This window comes from Bradysia coprophila, unplaced genomic scaffold, assembly GCF_014529535.1.
Source record: "Bradysia coprophila strain Holo2 unplaced genomic scaffold, BU_Bcop_v1 contig_297, whole genome shotgun sequence".
Classification (NCBI taxonomy): Eukaryota; Metazoa; Arthropoda; class Insecta; order Diptera; family Sciaridae; genus Bradysia; species Bradysia coprophila.
Window position 1 is genome coordinate 2,001,979 of NW_023503555.1, and position 14,998 is coordinate 2,016,976.

Here is a 14,998-nt window from a genome sequence, read left to right on the forward strand (position 1 = left end):
TTTCGCGTAAGGTTAGTCAACGGTTTAGCTATTTTTGCATAGTCTTTGATAAATTTGTGATAATAGCCGGTCATTCCTAAAAATGAACGAATATCCTTTAGAGTTTTGGGTAGAGGAAGATTTAGAATGGTTTTAATTTGTCCGTTTTCCAACATTTCTTTTATTTGCCTATCGACTTCTTCTTTCAATGCATAGGGGTATCGATAAATTTTAGTATAGATAGGTTGAGAATTGTTTGTTTGAAGAGAATGTTTTACGTCATTTGTAAATGTAAGGTCGTCGCCGTCTTTATAAAATATGTCTTTAAAATTTTGAGTTAATGTTTTGATTTCTTGGATTTCAAATGGTTTGAGGTGATCAAAACGTAGATCTTCTTCGAAATTAGTAGAACTGTATAGTTCAGGTTGCGGTTCAATTATACATGAATTGATTTCTTCTGATGGTTCTTCATCAGGGTGGAAATATAATGGGGCAATTTGTCCATTGATACGGATGCATTTTTCCGAGAAGCAGATGTCTGCATCATTGGATATCAAAATATCATTTGCGATTAAGCCATCTAATTTTTCATGAAATGGTGTGACGTAGAAGGTAACTTCTTTTTGAGATATGGGGAAATTAAACAATTCTTTTGGGATAATGGCTTTATGATTGATTTCACGATTTCCAGTCATTGTTTTAATATGGAGAGGTTTGTCTAATTGTTGTAAAAATTTAGTTTGGCAAATGCCAGGGTTAATTACAGAAGCTGTTGCACCTGTATCTATAAGAAATCGCATGTATCCTATGCGGGATTTGATTTTTACATATGGTAATTTGTTTGTTTTTCCGAGGCTTCCAAATGAAAATTTTGGATTTCTTCGGGAAGTGAGCTCTCAATTTGTTCGGTTTGGGTTTCAACACATTCTTGATTTTGGTCTTCATAATAATCATTTTCATAATTGTCGTAATCATCATGTTCATCATTAGTGTGTTCGTTATGGTAAAGTCTTCGTACTTGTGAAGAACGTGGATCTATATCCATAGGTTCTGGTTTGTTTTGTTTAGAAAATTCCAAAGGTTTAGGAGGATAATTGTTATTTGGAGGATTGGGATTAAAAGGTCTTGATTGAAAGTTGCTATTTCGTTGAAAATTATTGTTTTGAAAGGGTGGACGTGGTTGAAAGTTTTGTCTTTGAACAAATGGTTTAGGACTAAAATTTTGTTGAACTTGTTTGGGTGGAGACGTTTGGTTTTGTGGATAATTTGATCTTGGATTAACAGTTCTTTCAGGATTAGAACGGTATTCATTCATGGGATTGAATGTATGTTTGTCTTCCACATAGCGGTATTTCGTCAAAATTTCTAACGCTTGGTCCAATGTCTGAACAGTGTTATTTGAAATAACAGTTCGCATATCATTAGGTAAACCCATAGCGAATGTTTCTAATGCTTTTTCACGATACACTTTCAGTAAATTCAATGAATTTGTTTGTTCACATTTTTGAATTAAAGAGCTAAGAATTGCTCTAACTTCGTTATAAAAATTGTATGCGTTGCCTTTAAATTTCAACTCGATCATTTTTGTGTAAAGTCTAGATTCTGAATCTAAACCACCAAAATGTTTGTATAAAATTTCTTTGATTTGATTCCACGTATCAGTTTCACCAATATAAATCTTAATCACTTCGCGAGCTTTCTTAATTAATTTTGACTTAATTTTATTCATGATGATTTTTTGACTATCATCGTCATATTTCAAAATAAAAGGTAAAATATCTTCGATTTCTTGAATGAACGTGCTTAAATCTTTTGTATCACCATTAAAACTTTCTATTTCTTTAATTGCTTTTACAGCGAATGGGTGAGTAATAACATTATAGTTACCCAGGATTCCTGGTTGGATGATGCTTCCTTGAGTCGGCATGATTGCTGTTTCCAGGTTGATTTTTCTTAAGTTTAACTGGTCTTCAAACGGCCCAAATGGTATTCTGCTAGTGCTAAGCCCCAAATTGTGTCGTACTGAAGTTATGAAGAACAATCGGCGTTTGAATAATTCTCTGGAGTTTTATTCAACTTAGGTGATGTTTCTTCACTTAATTTGTGAATCGGGATTCACGGTTTTCTGCCAGGTGCAGTGAGTCACTTTTGCAATTTGTTACGAGTGGTAAGTCCGTAATACTGGATTTACTTTATGGTAAAATTAATTTAATTTTCACTTGGTAAATCCTTCCTGCTGCGCCAGTTTTGATAAAGCGGAATTAATAAATTTCACTTTATTTGAGATTAAAGAATGTCCGTTTAATTTAATTAAAGATCTCTTCAGTATCTCTTGCGAATGTAAGTATTCAATATTAAGTATGACAATATGAATCAAGGGGAATTACGATTATGACCCTTCTTGGTTTTCACTATCCAATTAAATAAAGAAATGCGTTTTAATTCTTTATTGTTTCAAACGAAGTTAACAGTTCAAATGTTAATTTTACACTGGTGTCTTAAATGTTAAAGTCTTACTTATAGTCTGATCAAAACAACTTATGATCAGAGTTTTATCAGATGTTATGATTTAAGTATTTATCTTTGAAAATAGTTTTAATGCTGAATTGCATTTTGGTATTCTTTTAATTAAATGCCAAATTGCATTATGGTGAATTTGATCTTTATTTACTTTAATCTTATCTGCTTTATTTTTGATATTCTCAATCATGAGAATATTTTATGCGTGGGTTCGCCAAATGGATGCGTTGCATTTGGTTCTTTGTTTTCTTCTTGCTTTGGTTCGGTTATCATAACTATATATATATATATATATATATATATATATATATATATATATATACGTACAACAAACAATGGATGGATACACTGACTCTTGCTCTCTTTCTCTTTTATATATATAAATGTTGTGTGCTGTAAAAAAACAATTATGTATGCAAGAGATAACCATACCACATGTAAATATAACATTATCAAAGTTCTATATTAAATGGCAAACCAACACACAAACTTGAAAATAGCTTTTTCATTTCAGTTTTATACCAATCGACGGTATATATGAAATGAAATTCGCCTATACGGCAAATACACGTTTGTATATATATAATGTGAGTGATTGGGAGAACATAGCTTTCCATGAAATTAATTCCAGCACGCAATTTTCGAATAACCAGAGATAAAAATTGTACAATATTACAGTGAAACATTATAAATAAAAAAAAATTGTAGTACATTTATACTGAGACTCGTCGCTCTGTGTGTGTAGTTTTTTTTCGATTTTTTTTCTGTATTTTGCATAAATGGATTTTAATCTATTTAAGCTTTCGAATGGTCAGGCGAAATGAAATCCAGAATTCAAAATACGAAGCGAAACAAAAAAATAGTTGATGGAAACCATTTTTGTCATAAAAACTAACCGCTTGGTCGGAAACACTTGTTAAATTATGTACAATGACTATTTCAATTTACCACATTAAGTGTTTTTCAATTGTAGCACTGTGTGTGTATCGGGTGTGTATCAAAAAGTCGTTAGCGGCTATTGTTCCACGTATGCATATTAAGACTAATTATTTTAATCTTGATGGAGCTTTTGCTTTATTATGCTGTTGTTCGGTCGTACCAGCACACACCATACTGAACGTAATTTTTTCCGTGAATTTATTTACCAGCAGCATGGTTCTGAGCAAAATAATGTTTTATTTCACTTAGTTTTCGGATTTATGGTCAATGTCAATATCATGACCATTACCAACATATCAACGTCTTTAATAGAAAATTGTTACAAGCATACACTCATTACTCAATCGAACAAATGACTGGGATATTATTGGTCGTTATATTCTTTCGAAGCCCAGTCATTTGTTTTGAACTGTGGTCGGTAACAGTCTATAACGAGTGTATGGCATTTTAACCATTTAATACTTACACTGCAAATTTGAGCAAAATGACCAAAAGATAAACAAAATTTCAATCCAAAGTCTAAACACACGTACGCGAAATTAACAATAAATAAACGTAACAATTGAAGCGCAATTTTTAAATTGAAAACAGGACCTCAAACTAAAGCATTCAGCTGGTTTGTTTCGTTAATTTTTAGCATTGAATGTGGACAAGAATTGAATTTTAGAAACTCATACAGCATCGGTAATCGAGCCATTACGCCACTGTATGTTAAAGAGCGATCGCTAAGTGAGGTTCTTACAACATAAGTATGACGAGACAGGATCGTTTGAATAGATTCACTGGTCGATATTGTCGAATGTTCGTTTCGCAATATAACCGCGTTCGTATAAGTTCCTTGCACAGATTCAATCATTGTAATGTCAGTTGGGCAACTACGATTTAATGACTATTTCGAAATTAAAGTAATGCATTAACGAGAAAATAATTATGGAGCTATAAATGAGGGTCAGTTTGTGGTGGACAAGGTTACCCTTTGCATTTATGTTGAAAGTCCTGACACGTGGCAAGTGATGAACTAATTCAGATAATAAAGGCCACGTCTAATGCTACGTTTTCAATATTAATTAATGAATAAGAATAGTCTCAGACATCAGTCGTAAGTCTTCAGCACATGGAAAGTAAATTTTCTTATTAGTCTTGAAATCCTGCCTTAGAGACGCAATTTAATGTTGTTTGTTTCGGAGGGACTCTTCTAAAAAACAGCAGACCGTAATCGGATGCATTTTCCATTGGAATTTTTTATATTTGCACGACCAAAAACTCGCGATTCTACGCTTCGACGAGTTTATCGAGTCTAATATTTTAACAATCTTAATTTTTTTTACAAAATCTAGTACCTCATTAATTTTATCGTTAATTTTCCTATGTACAACACTAGCTTCAGCTCATCCGTTTATTTATGTCGATGACAGATGGCTAGACTAGCCGATTCAAATATAATCCAACGGGTTGCTTCAAATTGTCCTATCGAATCAATAAATCCGTTCTTATCTTAGTTTCGAAAATAGCTCCCATTTTATGTACCGGCTAAAAAGAAACCCAAACACAAAAATGAAATGCTTACGTTCAATCGACTATTAAAATGCATTTACCGGTATAAATAAATCAATTCAACCTTATGAATCCCTCAAAAAAAAACTTGTAAAAAAATATTTTCCGATAATTTCTCATTCACTTTCCATGCATATGGATCACCAACCACGATTTCGTCGCTGCTGTACCTTCCTCAACATAATGTGTCTGATCTGAGGATGAACCATTTATATTGAATCAAAAATTTCACATTTATAAGGATTTTCGACTATACAATGGCTTAATCCGTTTTAAATCAAATTTATTTCAACATGGAGTCAATACGACATATCTGGAAAAAAAGCCCCCCCGATGTGTGGTAAACCATTTTCGAATAATATTTTGTATTAGATTTCCCTGGTTATATTTTTGTGAAGTTTATACCATGTATGTTCCATCATCATACACACGGTACATGTACTTTTACTTACTTTCATTTATATCCCACATTACATAAACATGTTATAAGGGAGGATTGAGGCGACATATATAGGTACATTTGGAGGAAAAAAAAATTGTACATTCATTCGAATCCGTTCAATGAATATTTTGGTATATGACATCGAATTTACTTTTCACAATAAATTTTCATGAATTGTGAATATAAATATTTTTAAAGGGATAAAAACACAAGGTTTTTGTGGCGGAAGAGAACGGAGTGGAAATAAAAGTGAAAACGAAAATTGTTTAGTCAATCTTACCAGAAAATTCCGCAAAGGCGTCGAAGCGATACCGAATTATTCGCGGTAAAAAAAACAGGTATTTTATTCGATAGGATCGAGCAAATTGTTCTGCTCTACAGTAGCAAGATTTATGCTTTGCTGTGTTTTGTTGTGATTCTATTTTTTTTTGTTTGTTTGCACGAGACGAGTTTTTGTATTCCTATTTATTTGCAATGTTCTTTGTGAAGTAAAAACTTTTCGGAGAGATAAAAATGTGAAATGTCTGTGACACGATATGATTTGTTGGTAGTTAAAGAAAATTGAAAATATTTTGTTATCTTTCGGATATTGCCGCCAAGAATTTTCTTACAGAAAACGTATACATTAGCCCTACTCACGTTAAAAAAAGTCCGTTTCAGAACATCAACAGGAATATCGATTTCATTTCTCCGTATCAACGAGAAAAATACTACTTTAGAACATCATAGTTCACAAGAAAAAGTATTTCTGAGTCGCGCAACGCAATCAAGTTTACAGAAAACGCATTGTAACGTATAGAAACGTATGGTAACGTATAGGAACGTATAGAAACGTATGGTAACGCATAGAAACGTATTGTAACGCATAGAAACGTATTGTAACGCATAGAAACGTATTGTAACGCATAGAAGCGTATTGTAACGCATAGAAACACAAGGTAACACAAACATTTTGGATAGCGTTGCGTCACTCAGAATCATTTTTTTTTTACCAATTATGGAAGTTCTGAATAGTATTTTTTGTAACCAGTGGTGAAAAATTGTCATTTTTTCACTTCGTTAGGACAAGCTTACGATTTGTCCGAAAATAGTATCTTGCAGAAACAGATTCTGATTATCTAGTTGCGTACAAAACATTGTTCCTAACTTATACCTCTTAACATGCGTTAGGAAAAATACTTTTTTTAACGTGAGTAGGTCTAGTATTCATGGCTATGGTGTCTGTTTCCTTCTATTAATTTTTTGTTGTTGTTGGTTACTTCTTTATCCACCATCTATAAATAAGACCAACAGATTGGCCAATGTGCTGCTCAACACTTTGTACTGGTTACAAATGTCTATTATAATAATAAAAAAAGAAAATATGAGAAAAAGAAAATAAATAAACGACACACACAGCCAGTGAGATAAAAGGAAAATGTGCGGCGCCAAATCTTTGTTAAACTTTGCAATCATTTTCATTGTTTAGTCACTGTTTTTCGAGACATATGTTCCAGGGTAATAATAACATCACATCACCCAGTTGAGTTTTATAATATGAAAATGCCACAATAGGAAGGAAAAAAAAACGATGATGACGATCTCTATACACACAGCACTCATTCTCTCCTCCGATATTCCACACAAAATATGTTCGGTTGGATATTCACAAATAAATGGTGTGTTGTGGCGTGCACAATACAATATGATGACGACCCTATTTGTACAAATCGCTGAAGCAAGACAAATCTCTTTTCGTATACGTTTATATCTATCCGAAATGTGTGCTAGTGGTATGTATGGTTGCTAACATAATGGAAACGAGTAGAATTACTCTGAATAACAAAATTGAAAATAATAATATCTATGGGGATTCAGGAGGTTGTTAGTAGTATCTGGATTTGCTGATATTGCTCTTTTGTCTATGCTTTGTGCATAGACGGTCTATTATACAACAAATTTTTATTTTTTTGATTTTGCATGAATAAAAGATGTTTTATTTTTGTGTGCCATGGTTGCTCCTACATACGAAAGAAGTTTCCATTTTAATGAGAACTATTATGATTTTATTATACAACGGAATAGTAATTGGTAGGCTTTTACGGATGGGATTCATACAATAAATAAATCAAGACATTTTACGACTCAGAAAGAATATTATTCCGGCGAAAAATTGCATTATCATAAAGTTATTCGGCTCCGAACATTACGAATGGAACATCAAATTTTAATGAACCAATCGGTATATTAGACATCCTTTGACCTCGACGGTCGACGAATTATAGCATCAGACATTGATGAAGTCGACAGGCAAGTGCAGGAAGACTATTTTTTCGATCATTTTTGCAATTAACAGAAGTTTTATGGGTAATATGGATGTGCATAACGGAGGGTGTGTATATATAGAACGCTAGAACGTCCCATTATAATAAAAAAGATATTAATTACAGATGAAGTGAAGTAATTTTCGTAATTTTCTTGGTGCCAGTGGAGATGTGCTGCTATTAGTATCGTTTTGAAAACGAAGCCAAATCTCATTAGACGAGAAGGATGAAATTTTGTAAAACATTTTTTGTCATCTTTGTTCTATTAGATCCCTTCAAAGGGGCCCAAGGCGTTGCTGAAATGAAGAGCTAACGATTCCTCGCTGAAAAACCTACATTTTAGCCAAATTTTGTGCGATTTTTTGTTGTATTGTCATTGATATCTTGCTACCAGAATCCTTTTCAAAAAATGTAAGACAACAATAACGACCAAAGTTGTGTTAGAGTTCCAATAAAAATGGATCTGTTTGTGGCCGTTTGACCAACTCTAAGAATAGATGCCAGTTTACTCAAATTTACATTTTAACTTTTGATTAACACCGTTCAGAGCTGGTCTAGCTAGTAGCACAATACAGCTGCCTGAAAATCTGAGTTTCACTTATTAATCCCAATACTTCAGACGGTGGCATCTGCGTCTCAATTGGGAGTATTTTGGTCACATATAACATGGATGTCCGCTTTATCCTCTTCGGATTTATCCCAGAGCCTCACTTTGCTAATGTGCGTTTGGTTTTGGAAGAAAGCATTTAGTGTGCATTCCTCCGCTGTACTATGTCCAGCGCTTTGTGGTGTGTTTCACTTTCACCTAATCCCTTAACACTCTATAGCAAAGTCATTGGGATTTGTGGATCAGGTGATTACTGAGACATGAGGTAGCGATAGTATTGCGAATAATTAATTCTTTTAGAAACGTTTCACAGTATACGGTGTGGTCGAATGGAGTTTAATTAAACATGTCGTCGCAAATTTGATATTTTTGGATATTCTTAGTCTGCTTGTGACCCTGAACAACGTTCCACAAAAATTTTTGATTTTCATCCGTGCAGTCCGGAGCCCCCGGACCAAGGCTCCCTAGAGTTTTCTGAAGTCATGCTTAAAATTTCGTCGTAGATGAACTTACCTCATTAGGCAATCAATAGACCGGCACTGTTGAGATATTGCAATTGGGGTGTTGTTGGAAAGCTGAGACTAGCAGCAACACAAAATTAAGCAGTTTGGCTGCGAAAAATTATCATGAGTGTCAGTTAGGTGTTGCTGAGTTTCACAACTATGGCCAAAAATGAGAGAAAAATTTTGAACCATTATAAAGTTGCAATATAGAAAATTTGAAAAAGTAATTTTTTGGATATGTGTAGAGCTAATGTCCCTCTACTTGTACAACTAATTACCACCTCTGTGACTCAAGTATCCACGCCTGTAGAACCTTTCAAAGATCGTCATTTTTCAACTTCAATGAGTCGCCACCTGTCCACCTTGAATCCATGCGACAAATTTTTTGTACTATGACTATTAAAATTGCATTCCCTATCGATTGCAACCCCAATCAGTTCTATCGCACCCACAGAGCTCTCTAGGGAGCCTTGGTCCGGGTGCTCCGGACTGCACGGATGAAAATCGAAAATTTTTGTGGAACGTTGTTCAGGGTCACAAGCAGACTAAGAATATCCAAAAATATCAAATTTGCGACGACATGTTTAATAAAACTCCATTCAACCACACCGTGAGTAGTCATATCGAAACACAATTATTAAGTCTGTTACTTCCATTGTTGGAAGTTTTTTGTGTAGGTGGATATAGAATCTACTACTTCGATTGTTTAAACCTAGATTTTTCTATACATCACAGAAATATTCAGAATTCATCACTTATTGTTGCAGTAGTTGCCGATAACAGATTTCTATTTACTTTTAAAAGTTATCCATAATAAAAATCCGTTTCGAAAAATGTACGTCTGCAATAACGACCCCGAATGTGGTAGCTTTAAATAAAAAATCATTTTGTTTGTAGTCGTTTGGCTGGCTCTTGAACAGCATCAACTGCTCAGTTTTCTCAGAGCTGGTGAAACTGCTACAACCAAATCTATTTTCTGTTGAAAGCTACCACATTCGTGGTCGTTATTGCGGTCGTACATTTTTGAAAAAGAATTCTGGTGGAACGATATCAACAAAAGTTAACTAAAATCCATCATTTAAAAAACTCCCAAAGGTATGCTTTTCAGTAAAGCATCGATGCCTCTTAAATCTATAAGCCCACACAGAAATTATTAGATGAAAAATAATTGTAAAATCATGGAAAACACGAAAGAAAAATAGGAAATCACAAGTTGTTAGCTCCTACCTCTTACCGTTTTCCTGTTGACAATTTTTTTCCATTTCCTTTTTTTTACGAAAAAGGTTTATTGTTATGGAAACTTAACAACAATCCCATGAAGAAACAAAATCAAAGTAGCTGGCTTTACTGCCTAGCCCAACATCGGTAAATGCTACCCCTTACACAAAGAGCTTTAAAGTTTTGCGCGAGCGAACCCAATATCTATAATAAAACAACGAACCGAACTATATGAAAAAAGGTAAAATTTGTATTCAATAGCTGGATTCAACAACATAAATTTTACGAAAAATATTTTTTATTTTCTTTTTAAGAAAAATTAGCATTTTATTAGCATCTTATGTGAGCGTTTGTATATATCTAGACGAAATACAATACGAGCTTTACATTTTTTTAGCATGAGAAAAACAGGAAAATAAATGGGATGTCGGTGGAAAATACGACATTTTCGTTTTCATTCGATGATATTCCTTAGCGATGTTTTTTTTCTGTTTGTTTTGTTTGTAACATATAAAATCGTGTCTTATTGACTTGCCTGCTTTCGTAATATAGCAGAAAATAAAAATCGTTCTCCATTTATCATGTTAGCGTTTATTCCTTTTGCTTACAGTCAAAACGATAACAAACATGAACGGATTTAGCTTCAGGAATTTATTCTAATCTCACTTTTTTTTCTTCATAAAACCGAGTAGAAAGTATACAGTATATCGCAGGCGGTTGCGAGTACGTGTTGTAGGAAAATAAGGTGTGATGTTTTATTAAATCTGGAATGAAGGAGAGTTTGTGTGTGTTTTTTGCTCATGGTGGAGGGAAATCATGGCAGGTCATCTAACGCGTTAAACAAACAAAATTAATTTTTATGATTTTTTTTTCGATTTACAATTTTCACAAGACAATTTCCAGAGACTATTTTTGAAGAAAAAAAAACTCCCCCATTTTCGCAAATTGTCTGACATTTTTCCGTATTTTTCTACAGAAAAAGTCTATGAAATGTCAGCCGAAATTTGCTTCAGCTGATTTTTAATTATATAAACAAAAGTGTGTAGTGTATACGGATTTAACATTGCACGCATGCCCGTGGTAGAACCTTAGACACACTCATAGTTTTGTTTGTATGAGTGAATCAGCTAACAGTCAGTTGAAGCAAATTTCGACTGTAATTTGAATGCCCTCTCCTGTAAATTTCCTTACAATTTTTTTTGGTTGAAAATATAGAAAAATCTTTTCCCAAAAATAGTCCCTGTTGTTTTCCCAGTTTCACGTTAATTCTCCTTATCTAAATTATCGTTTTAATGTGTAGGTGTGTAGGTTAGATGGGTAGTTAAAAGATGATGCTGTCTCATGATACACCTTCATAAATGTGAAAAGTTCTGCACATTACCGATTATAAAATCCAATGGAAAATACTTAGTCTTTATAGCTAAACCTGCCCCCCCCCCCGTTCAACTGGTGTATAATACGTAATACGCTTAAAACGAATGGACTAATTTAAAAACAACAATTGAATAAACTTTGCACTTTTCGTTGTTGCAAATGTTTTTCTTGGAAAACATAAGAGATGTTCGAACCGTAAAGCAATTACGCTTTATAAACAAAACATAATTTAATTTTCCTTTCAATCTAAATTTAATTTTTTAAAACAACTTAACGTTGAGTGGAAAACTTTTCCATTTAGCATACATATACATCCATGCACACTGGTTGTTCCTGTACACTACATCGGTATACAACATTTACTTACAACTATACTATTATAGTCCAACATACATTTTAAGTAAACGAAGTGTACACCAATTGCAGTTTGCATGTACGAACCAATACATAAACTCGAAGTTTTCTTTTAAAAAGTGTAAAAGAGCAAAAAAAAGGCACAGGGAATATTAATAAACATACTCGGTCGGATTTTACCTGGGGAGAAAACACAGAACGGAGTTTATAAATTCATACACAATGACTGCACTTTCGGTATCCAGTAAAGTGCACTTGTTAAATAGTTCCACTTTGCAGTGAAGCTTAAATGTTTAATGTATCGTTTTATATGATTGTTTGGTTTAATATTCTAGGAAAACTATGTCGGTATAAAGACTACCGATAAGAAGTGAAGTTCTGGTATTAAAACGCGAAATTTGTGGTGATTGGATTTTACCTTTGGAAACTAGGTACAACGACAATGGCATAGACTTTACTCAACTCAAATATTTAATTTTGTTGGACTTTCATCGATTTTAATGTAATGAGGGATTTTTTGGAAATAGAGCCTACCAAAATTGGACTAATTCTAGACGTGAATTGAACCCAAGAATGTCTAGAATCCGAAATCATTTTCAAAAATTTCTTTCGACTCATGTGTTGCCAGTGGAGGTGATCGAAAATAGAAATGGTAACTCTTAATTTCAGTTTTCTATGGTCGCCTTGATTACAAGGTCGGTATAGGATGGTTGTAAGAATACATTTCGTTTCAGAGTAATTTTCAAGAGCAAGTTGTTATTTTAGGTTTGTTTTGGTACTGTTTTTGCCACTGTTCTAGCTTCAAAGTGGAATTTTTGGATCAGATTTATCCTTCACTCCAGATTCTTCGAGTAAAGTGACAGAGTGTCATATTCACACTTGTGACATTCACGCGCTCCCCATCAAAAAAGAAGTATTTCCGAAATTCACCCGAAAACTAAGAACGCACATCTGACCTCTGGCTATAAGATACAAATTAACTTCGATCAAAATATGTTCACTCACTGAACTTTTGTGACAAAACGGTTTCGAAGAGGTATATGAAATTTTTAATGAAATGAAAAATTTTGTATGGGAAAGGAACTTGACCGATTTTACTGAATGCTGTTCTGAGCTCCCAAGAGGTCCCTGAATCGATGTGTGTTCTTAGTTTTTGGAGTTTTTGGGTGCATTTCGGAAAAACTTCTTTTGTGTTGAGGAGGGGTGTGAGTTTAACTACCCATTCATAATGAATGACTCATGTTTGGTATTGTTAAAAAGCTGAGACCGCACGTAGTAATGAGACCGCACGTAGTAATGAGACCGCATTTTTTAGATTTCAGTTTCTTGGCGGTGGCAGAGGTCTCCTAGAAGTTCACCGACGCGACGTAGACAAATTTTCTAATTTTTTCAATAAGAACATATTTCTCCCGGAACTACATGAACTCATCTATCCAATGATACAATATCCATTTTCGCCTGTGGAAGTAAATATGGTAGGAAAATCGTACTTTTTCAGTTTGCGATCACCTCTCCACACATGTGTCTAAAAATGTTTTGGAAGTCGTTTTGGACTCTAGGGTTCTGTTTCTGTTTACGCACATAAAGCTGAGTCCACCGGAAAATCGATCCGAATGTTTTTCAAAAGAATACCTCACTCACTACGAGATCCGACTACCTCTGCGCTACATAATTGCAGAAATTGAAACAATATATTGCGCTTCATATGTAATATAGAGATAGCCGTTTGTCAGAGGATTCACTTCTGAAAAAGATACATTTTTGATGAGCACTTTTGAATAAACAGGCAAAACCGTTGTGTCTCTTTTGTTCGAAATTGTATATTAATGCCTACAAAATGCCTACATTGCATCATATGAAATTAAATGAATGAAGTACAGTTGACAATTGCCAGTGCTTCATTAAAATTGTATAATGAAGAGTTTGTTGTTTTTTGGTGTGTATAGTGATTGTGTAGAGTGCTCTCACTCGACATTGTGGTTTTTTTTAATGATAAGTGTACTTTCACTGTAAGTGATATTTTGATTTTTTTAAATAAAAACTTAATCCACTCGAGATGCTGTTGAAATTGCTTTCAAAATTAAATAATTTCATTCGATTACCGCTCGTCGACTTTATATACTATAATACTCAAATACTACTCGATTATTATGCAAACCAAACAAAACAATATTTGTCTATGATAAGATAAGGAGCTTTAATTTAATCTATAAATCACAACATTTCGTCTAATTTATACCACATTGTGTCGACATTATATCCATAATTTGACATTATAATAATGTTATGGAGAACTCACCATATATGTACACGTACTTGCTGTGTACGTAATTATTTGGGGAAGTCAGTTAAATTGGGTTTGGTAAGATTGTTTCGAATATAGGAAGCAAATCATAATATCGAGGATATCCAGCATTGTAATTTGTCAATCGATTGCGTTCATGACTGGATTTCATAATGTTTTTGCTATGTCTTAAATATTGTACCTACTTTTAGATGACGAGCATAGTACCGGCATAATTATCGAGTCGAGGCTATTACTTCGTTCAATTCAAAAAGTTTTGTACAAAATCTATTACTTCATTAGTTATAGTTTCAACTTTTTTTTGATAATTTGTTGAATTTTCTAATGGTAAAATCGAGCTTCCCAAAACATGTCCTGATTGAATATGTTTTCGAAATGGTGTCGGGAAGCCTTGGAACCGAGTGTAAAATAACTTTTTCTCCTTAATTTAATTGACCCGTTTTAATTGCGTTAACGTAATGAAGTAACGTTTCTTTCCCAAGAATTACGTTATTGGGAATCGGACTTGAAATCTATATTTGAAAGCAATAACTGCGACTTTATGAGAGCAAGTACTTTCTTTCATACTTTCTACAGAAAAATGCAAAATCTTTTACTTCATTAGATATTCAGAATACATTTTGCTATGTCAGGGCACATTACCTAGATCAGCATAAAAGTTGAAATTTTTCCTTCCTTCATTGAAAATCCAATTCATGAGGTCTGGTTCACAGATCAACAAAATCGATCTAATGTTCTGGGAGTTATTCCTAAAAGTGTTTTTCATTGAATATTTGATGGTCGATAATGTAGTAATTCAGCATCGATTTTCAAAAGCTTTGTTCTAATCGACGAAGATTGTAATTCATTAGTTCACGTGTCATTTCGACCTATTGGCATGTTAGAAACAACACATTGACA

The 14,998-nt window shown here is 33.6% G+C and overlaps 1 protein-coding gene across 2 annotated transcripts in view; it reads left to right on the forward strand.

The window, feature by feature from the left end:
* The window catches only part of LOC119078824 (E3 ubiquitin-protein ligase TRIM9), a 123,334-nt gene that overhangs the window by 45,382 nt on the left and 62,954 nt on the right, over positions 1-14,998 (forward strand). The window lies entirely within an intron of this gene.